Here is a 9,568-nt window from a genome sequence, read left to right on the forward strand (position 1 = left end):
ATTGAGTCCAAATAGTACCCATATGAGGATCAATATCCCAACTAGTGTTTTTCTACTACTAAACCAAAGATTTCCAATGAGCAGAAAAATGCACTCCTTCCTGTACAACCAGCTCCATAATTGCTTAGCTCTGATAATTAGGAATATTGTTCTTAAATAAGCTAAATAGTTCTCTCTGGAAATCAATTCTGTTCAAGCATTTATCTTATATCAACTTTGTTCAACAAATATTTCTTGTATCTTATACTATTTTAAATATTTTGTTGGTATCTTTTGTTTGAACATTATTTTCATTTTCAAATATCTCTCTCCCTTACCAAGTGAGCCATTCCTTGTAACAAAGAATAAAAAAAGATAAAGAGAAAAGCAGTATTTCCATAAAACTAACAACATATAAACCAAGTCTGATGATGTATGCATTTTGACAAACATTTCTTAAACATTTACTACATACTAAACACTGAGGATTCAAAGACAAACCATTCCTGCCCTCAAGAAACTGAGATTCTTCTAGAGAATACACATGTAAATAAATATATTTGAGTAAGGAGAAAGCAGATGTGATGCTTGATAAATAATGCAATTGTCTAGTTAATATGAAAATAGAAGCCAAGTAGTGGTAACTATATCTCCTACCCATACATTTTCTAGAGTAGACTTCAAATCCTAGAAATAAATGTGATTTCCTCTTGCCAAACTACATTGAAAATAAGAGTACATTACAAATGTATGCATATGATGGCTTAGTTCAAGCACAACTGTGAGCATTTTGCTTTTTTCTGATCCCTTTGACTGTTTGGCACCCCATCACTTGGTTTCTATATTGTATCTATTTTGCATGCATCTATCTATCTATTTATCTGTCTATCATCTATCAATCTATCTACATGTTGTTTTCCTCCAATTAGACTATAAGCTCTTTGAGAGCACACACTTTTATTTTCTGGGTTTTTTTTTATCCCCAGCACCCAGCCTAGTACCTGGCACATAGTAATTACATAATGAATGTTTGCTGGTTGCTATTTTGATCTCTCAGTGGTCTACCATCTACCTTCAAAAAAGAAAAAGACTATATGCATTATGTCTTTAAAATTTCTTAAGACTTTGGGAGCTTGGGTAGGCTCCCTGTGACCTAAAGTCAGAAACTATAACCTTAAACACAAAATATACTTGTTAAAGGGTTGAAAATGCAATTGCAACCAACAGCCTGGCCAGCCATGGTGGAGGTATCTTTCATTTTTCCATCTGCTTGGTTCTCCATATCCACTCAGTCACCAAGACCTATTGATTCTCCTTCCACAGAGTGTCTCTCATCCATCCCTTCCTTTCTTTATTGCCCCTTCCACCATCTTAGTTCAGTCCCTTATTTCATAGCTGGGCTAGAAGACTATATCGTATATCATATATTGCATACAGCTTCATGATTAATTTTCCTGATTACTCTTGGATGATGTCAGTTCCTCTGCTCAAAAACCTTCTCAGAGGTTGTCCATTAGCTACTAAATAAAATCTATGCTCCTCAACTTGGTATTCAAAGTTTTACATAATCTGCCTCCTAGGTGTGTATATATATATATATCCATACACACACGTGTGTGTATGGATACATATATGTTCACATGTATGTATATAATATGTATGTGTATATGTGTTTTATATATACATGCATGTGTTTATTTATTTTTCAGACTATTTCCTACTATTTCCCTATATGAACCGCCCCTATCTAGTCAATCCAGTGTATTTGCCATTTCTCAAAAACTGTGTATATTTGATCATATTGTTTTTCCTCCTATTACAATGCCCTCTTTCCTTCTCTCCACTTAGCCAATTCCTCCTCTCTGACAGTTAACTCTTTCCTTCTTGACAAAGCTTTTCTAGTTTCCCAATTTTCCCATCTCTTCTTTGGATGAACTCAGCCCCCTTTCTTATACTAGTCATTAGATAATGCACTGTTAATTGCTATATAATTCTCCACTAGACTAGTATTCTAATTCCTCATTGAGAGGATGACCTTGGATGCTCAGATCACAAGCTCTGTTAATGCCAGCCATCCTGGAAGGGTTTCAAACACAGCCCTGAAATATACCTCCAATTTAGCTTAGTTTGGAAAGCTTCAGTAGCAGAATGTTGGTTACCAAGGTGATGGATTGTTTGGCCACAAGTCGTGAAACTACCTTGGAAGACAGGGGTCAACAAACTTCAGCCTGAGGGACAAATCTGGTGTGATTTTGTACAGCTCACAAGCTAAGAGTGGTTTTTACATTTTAAAATTAAATTTTATTGTATTTACACCTTAGAATACAAGACACAAAGAGCCTCTATCTGGATTTGAGGAGAGGGTACCGAGACAGGAAAATTGTAGATTTTTCCAAATATTTAAATATTGCCTTGTTATGTATCTTGTATTATTATTGGGTATGTTTTCTGTTTGTTTAACTGAGGTTTTATTGAGTTTACACATCTTTATTTTCTTTCAATTTAAGTTGTAAGCTTCTTAGGGGTGGAGATTTAAGTCTCATACTACAACCTCCTAACCCAAGTCAAATAGCATATGGTGCTTTAATATTTGCAAACTGCTTTATAGTCAGTATCTTTTGGATCCTTACAGCCACCCTATGAAGTAGGTGCTATTGTTACTAATCATTTTATAGTCAGGAAATTCTCTTTCAGGGCAGGGAAGTGATTTTTTCCTAGGGTCATACAGCTAGCTAGCGGGTATTGGAGATAGGAGACAAATACAGGTCTTCTGACTCCCAGGTCAGGATGTTCAGGATCCTTTTCACTACATGGCCTCTCCAAATTCTGGTCTAAGTTGAAAAACCCGATTTTACAAAAATAAAGCACGCATATTGATAAACCTAAAAATTCTTACTCCTGACTGTTGAAAAGCTCCCAATAGCTCACCTATAACAACAGTTTGCTCTCTAAATACCTGTTGCTAGATGGGACAATCTTAACTAAAAATTCAGCTTTAATCAGATGCTAATGAAAGACACCACTCTTCAAATCTGAAGTGGCCAAGTGAGATGAGAAGTAATTTAGTAAGCCACCAGCATCCTTTGGCATAGAATGAAGGGGGTGAAGGAGAAGGGGAAAGGGAATAAGGATATATAACTCTTTGTATTCACCAGGCATTGTGCTAAGCTCTTGATCCTTAGAGCAACAATAAAAGCTAGGTAGTGTTATTTTTCACATTTTACAATTGAGGAAATAGAGGCAACATAATTTAAATGATTTGAGAGAGGTGATATACAGTGAAACTTGTCATGGGAGCAGGGAAGTGGTCATCTGTGCTAAAACAGGCCCTAATTTTCTGTGCATTTGCTAAAGGTTGAAATAGGGTCCAACAGATGAACTCTTAGAGACAAAACCATGTCTTTGTCTAATTTTTGCCTTCACTTTGATTAGAATATGAACTCTTTACAAAGCAGCAACTTCTTGTCCCTATTTGTATTTCCAGCTTTCGGCACTGTGCTTAGAATATAGTAAATACTTAATAAAGGCATTTAAATTACATTCCATAAAACCAGAGGACAAAAGGACAAGACAGATGGAGTCTCAGTGTTCCATTTCCTGGGTTCCTTTCTTTCTTTTTTTAAATTTTTATTTTATTTATTTTTTTTTTGCTTTTTTGGAAGGCAATTGGGGTTAAGTGATTTGACCAAGGTCACAGTTTCTTGGTGTTGAGTGTCTGAGGCTGGATTTGAACTCAGGTCCTCCTGACTCCAGGGCCAGTGCTCTATTCACTGCACCACCTAGCAGCCCCAGGGTTCCTTTCTTTAGAGAAGTAAACTGCAGTCATAGGATTTTAGGGTTTAAAGCTGACATAATAGAAATAGTGCTGGGTTTATAACCTGTTTTTAAATTCTAGCTCTCCTACTTCTCTATCCCGATTTACCTGTCTTTGTCTCATTTTCCTCATCTGTACAATGATGGAGTCAGCTTGAACTTTAATTCCCATGATCCTACAAATGAGAAAAGTAAGGCTGAGAACTGTGAAGTGACTTATTCAAATAAAGTCTATAAAATACACTATTGTACTTTTAAAATGGTTTTCTCTTTCTAAGGACAGTCAATCAACATTTGTGGAGAACCTACTAGGTGCCAGGCACTGTGATAAGCACTAAAAAGCAAAAGACAGTCTGTGCCCTCGAGGACTTCACAGTCTAGCAGGGGACAAAACAAATAGGTACAAACAAGCTACACATAGGATTAATAGGAAATGATTAAAAGAAGAAAGGCACGAGAATTAAAAGATGTTAGGAAAGGTTTCCTGTAAAATAGAGGATTTTAGTTGGGATTGGAAGGAAGTCAGGGAAGCCAGGAGGTAGAGTTGAGGAGGGACAACATTCTAGACATGGGGGATGGCCAGAGAAAATTCCCAGAGTCTGGAGATGGAGTCTCTTTTTTATGAAGCAACATGGAGGTCAGTGTCATTGGATCCAAGGCGTGAAATATAAGAAGACTGGAAAGATAGAGAGCGAGGGGAATTTAGTTATGAAGGTCTTTGAATGTCAAAAAGATGTATTTGATCCAAGAGATTATAGGGAGCCACTGGAGTTTATTGAGTAGAAGGAAGACGTGGTTGGGAAAATTACTTCATTGGCTGAATGGAGGCTAGATTGGAGTGGGGAGAGACTTGAGGTGGTCAGACCCACCACTAGGCTATAGCAATAATCCAGATGTGAGGTGATGAAGGTCTGCACTAGTGTGGCAGTGACAGAGAATAAAAGAGAAGAAGAAGAAGAAGAAGAAGAAGAAGAAGAAGAAGAAGAAGAAGAAGAAGAAGAAGAAGAAGAAGAAGAAGAAGAGGAGGAGGAAGAGGAGGAGGAGGAGGAGAGTATAAATAGATGTTACAAAGGTGAAATCAACAGACCTCAGCAACAGACTGGATAAGGGAGGTCAGAGATAGTGAAGAATCCAAAATGACTCCTTGGCTATAAGCCTGACTGGGAAGATGCTGTTGCCCTCTATAGTAAGAGATTTGTTGATGAGATTCAACAAAGTGTGGATTGATTCTCTACTGTTTGTGTTAATTTTGGCCTAACAATTAATAACAGGAAAACGTAGATTCTCTACCAGGCAGTGCCACACCATCCATGTGTGGAATCATTTGTTACAGCAAATAGAGAAATTATAAATACTGTGGATGACTTTACTTAGCTCGGTAGTTTACTTCCCAGGGATGTCCACATAGATGATGATGTTGACACACACATTGCCAGAAGTAGTTCAGTGCATGGGAGTCTCTGAAGGAAAGTATGGTATTAGAGGAGGTATTAGACTGTCTATTAAGGTCTACAGAACCATTGTGCTGAACTTATTGCTATATGCCTGTGAAACTTGGACAGTATACCTGTGCCATGACAGGAAAGTGAATTACTTTCATTTAAATTGTCTCAGTAAAATTATGATAACCTAGCAAGATAAGGTACCAGACACTGAGGTCCTTTCTCAAGCTGAACTGCCAAGCATTCAGACTCTACTGCAGAGAGAGCAACTGTGATGGACTGGCCACGTTGTTCAAATGCTGAACATACATTTGCTTGAAAGACTATTTTATAGAGAGCTCATAAAAAGCAAGCACTCACATGGAAGTCAGAAGAAGCAATACAGTGACTTTCTCAAAGTCTCTCTAAAAAACTTTGGAATAAATTGTAAGACATGGGAAACACTAGCACAGGACTACCAAGTATAGTGTGCCCACATCAAAGAAGGCTCTATGTTCCAGGAGTAAAGCAGAACTGCAGTAGCCTAAAAAAGAAATGTGAGATGTGCAATTTCAGAGACATCTCCACTCCAAATGTTCATATAAACTATTTGTGCCCAACCTGTGGAAGAGCCTTCTGAGCTTGTATTAGTCTGATCAGCCATGGCTGGACATATTGTACCTAGACTCCAACATAATTATGTCATCTTGATCCTCTTTAAGAATGAAGAATAACCAACCAACAGTAATGGAGGGTAGGAGGTGGTGAAGGGTTGTTTTGTACATGTTGAGTTTAAGGTGTTTATTGGACATCCAGTTCTAGGCGAGTGAAAGACAGATGTGGCACTGGAGGTCAGAAGAGAAGCTGGGGCAGGACAGGTAGATTTAAGAATCATCAGCAGAGAGTTGGTAATTAAATCCTTGGGAACTGATAAGATCACCAAGTGAAATAGTTTAAAGGGAAAAGGGAAGGAGAGGTCCCAGGACAGAACTTTGTGGGATACCTATGGTTAGACTGAGTAAACTACATGAGGACCCAGCAAGGGAGACTGAGGAGTGGTCTGATAAGTAGGAGAACTAGGAGAGAGTGGTACCTAGAAAGAGAGTATCTAGGAGAAGGTGATCAACAGTGTCAATGGCTGCAGAGATGTCAATAAGAATGAGGATTGAGAAAAAGTCATCAGTTTGGCAATTAAAGATACTTAATAACTTTAGAGGAGCAATTACAGTGGAATGATGAAGTCAGAGGCTGGAATATAAGGGGTTAAGAAGAGAATGGAAGGAGAGAAAGAGGAGGCACCTATTGTAGATGACCTTTTCAAGTACTTTAGCTACAAAGGGCAGAAGAGATATGTAACAATGGTTATCGTGGATGGAGGGAACAAGTGGGGGTTTTTTGAGTCTGGGGGGTTTCTACTTTGCAAGCTAGACAGTTTCTACCTCTGTACTGGTGGATCAGGTTATATCAATAATAGCAAAAGGCATGCCTTTTTCTTTTGCATTGTTTTCACTTTGAAATGAGCAAATGCTAAAGTGTCTGTTATAGGTATTCAATCAATCGTTCTGCTTTTGCTGACTATAGAAATGAACCAACCAAAGCCTACTATGGAAAGAGTTCCCCATCTGCATATTTGATATACCCTGTCAAGTTTCTTTACTTTCCTTTTGCATTATTCTATTACCAATGAGATCAGTGATGCTCCTTATACATTCTGAAAATTATTCATATTATCAGATGATCTTGATGTCTGTTTTGTTGGGAAACCCACCCTCTACCACAATTAATAACTGTAGACACAGAAATCTCAATTAAATAAAAATGAAAAGAGAAAATAAATGCCTAATTGAAAAACAATTAATAAAAATAAATTAGATATGAATAAGTTGGGTTTTTTTCATTTGAAAAATTTGTAGAGATTTTGGGTCATTGGCTAAAGACAGAAGACACCATGCAGGAAATATTTTTTGATTGGTTGAAGATCAAGTCACATTGATTGGGCTACATATAAAAATAACAAGCTAATTCCAAGCCAGTCAAATAAGTGAAACTGGAAATCAAGAGGTTGCCTATTAGTTTAGGAATGGCTAAACAAGCTGTGGTATATGAGTGTGATGAAATATTATTGTGCTATAAGAAATGACAAGCAGGGTGATTTCAGAAAATCCTGGAAAGACTTACATTAACTTATCCAAAGCAAAGTAAACAGAACCAAGAGAATATTGTACACAGTAACATCAATATTATATGATCAACTGTGAATGACTTACCTATTCTCAGCAATACAATAATCCAAGACAATAGCAAAGGACTCATGATGAAGCATGCTATCCACATCCAGGGAAAAAATTGATAGTCTCTGAATACATGCTACTTTTCACTTTCTTTCATTCTTTTTTTTTTTAATTTTAGTCTTCTTGTACAAATGACTGAAATGGAAATGTGTAACATTTTCGTACATGTATAACCTATATTGGCTTACTTATAGTCTCAAGGAGGTGGGAGTAGAGGGAGAAAGGGGAGAATAGAGTTTGGAACTAAAAACTTTTTTAAAAAGTTTGAAAAATGTTTTAATATGCAATTGGGAAAAAATAAAATATTACACATATAAAAAAAGTCCCAAGGAAATACTTTACACCTTTGAGATCCTGATTCCCTCACTCCACAAATTCATTCTATTTGAACTGGGACTCCCCAAGAAAGGACTGTTTTTCCCAAGTTGGGAATGTTCCCTTGTTTCCAGTCTCCTTTAGGTTAAGGAACCCTAATCATTGGAGCAGATATTCACCACTTAGAGTCAGGCAGGACAGTATATTAAATATATACTGCTTTTAAATATATTACTTTTAAATTATTACTTTACAAATATATTTATTACTATTGCTACATACTGGATGAAGGAACTCCCCCTACCTTCTCTGCAAGTTATATTCCTATAGAATTGCCCAAAGTACTCATCAAAAATCAAGGGACCTTCGGGAGATCACAGGCAACAAGGACACAGGCTTCGAGGAGGCTGACCTGGAGGGAGACTTCGACCCCACCATGCACAACCAGCTCATGCAGAAATGGTTTTTACGGAATTGGAGAGGAGGAAAAGCCTCAGTTTCAGGAGGAGGAGGGGTTTGATGATGAATGGAACTGGGACACGTGGACAGGGGCTGAGGAGGAGGCAGCAGAGCCCCACTGCAAGGACCCCGACTTCAATATGGATGCAGATTATGACCCCAGTCAACCATCTGTCATGAGTGGAAAGAAGAAAAAAAAAAGAAGTGGGATGTGCTGCTGACTAGCAATAAGAGGCGGAAATCCCACTTTGCTGAAGTTGTCAGCCAGGAGAGGCCTGTCTTTGACCCTGAGGACAAGACCTTTGAGGAGTACCTGGATGAATACTACAGGCTGGACTATGAGGACATCATCGACGATCTGCCCTGTCGGTTCACGTATTGCTCAGTCATGCCCTGTGACTTCAGCCTGACCACAGAGGAGATCCTGGCCTCAGATGACAAGGAGCTGAACCGCTGGTGGTCACTCAAGAAGACCTGTATGTACAGATCGGAGCATGAGGAGATGCGAGAGCAGAAGCAGTACAATCTGAAGGCAAAGAATGTGCGGAAGAAGCAGCAGATCCTGCAGTCTCTCTCCCAGCTGACTGAGGAGACCTCTGACCCAGAACATACACTCAGGAAAAGGGGCCAAGGACCAGGGTCTCTGGATGAGAATGGCAGGAAGAAGCCCAAGCTAGAGATCACTTCTGAGGAAGAGGAGGAAGACTTCCTGGTACCCAAAGCTAAAGGCCTGGCCACCCTTTCTGCTGCAGGGACCCAGGAGGCCCCACCTCTAAGACCCAAGAAGAGCCTTCGGAGCAGGAAAAGGAGACTTCTGGGACCCAGGGTGAAGTTGGGGGGCTTTGAGTTCAGACACCAGAGATTGCAGGCCTATGGGCTAAATGCAAAGCATCTACACTACCGCCAGCTGGGCCGAGAACGAAGAAAGCGGGCCTGGGCCCAGGCCCAGGCAGCAGCCTGAGCATCCCAGCTCTCTGGGGCTAGGGCAGAGCTGTAGGCATGAAATAAAAGTAGGTTTATACACCATACTGCTCAAGTGAGGGGCGTCTGTTGGGCAGATCTGGGGCTGGAACATGAGCCTCGCTCTATGTGTGACCCTTCCTTTCTGGGGCTCCATTTCTTCTCTGGGTAAAATGAGGCTGTATGAATTAAATGACCTCCCAAGTTTCCTTTCAAAAAAAAGAATCAAGGGACTTCATCCAGGTCACAAAGAAGCAGGACTTGAACCAAGCTTTTCTTGGCTCTGGAGCCAGCTTTCTAGTGACTAGCTCACACTGCCCCTTTAAGTTA

At 39.2% G+C, this 9,568-nt stretch overlaps 1 pseudogene; it reads left to right on the top strand.

The window, feature by feature from the left end:
* Positions 1 to 4,367: 4,367 nt before the first annotated feature.
* On the top strand, positions 4,368 to 9,239 carry LOC138160078 (protein KRI1 homolog; annotated as a pseudogene).
* The last annotated feature ends 329 nt before the right edge of the window (positions 9,240 to 9,568 follow it).

This window comes from Petaurus breviceps, unplaced genomic scaffold (genome assembly GCF_028583685.1).
Source record: "Petaurus breviceps papuanus isolate PSGF00001 unplaced genomic scaffold, PetGlider_PUasm1.0 179, whole genome shotgun sequence".
NCBI classification, from domain to species: Eukaryota; Metazoa; Chordata; class Mammalia; order Diprotodontia; family Petauridae; genus Petaurus; species Petaurus breviceps.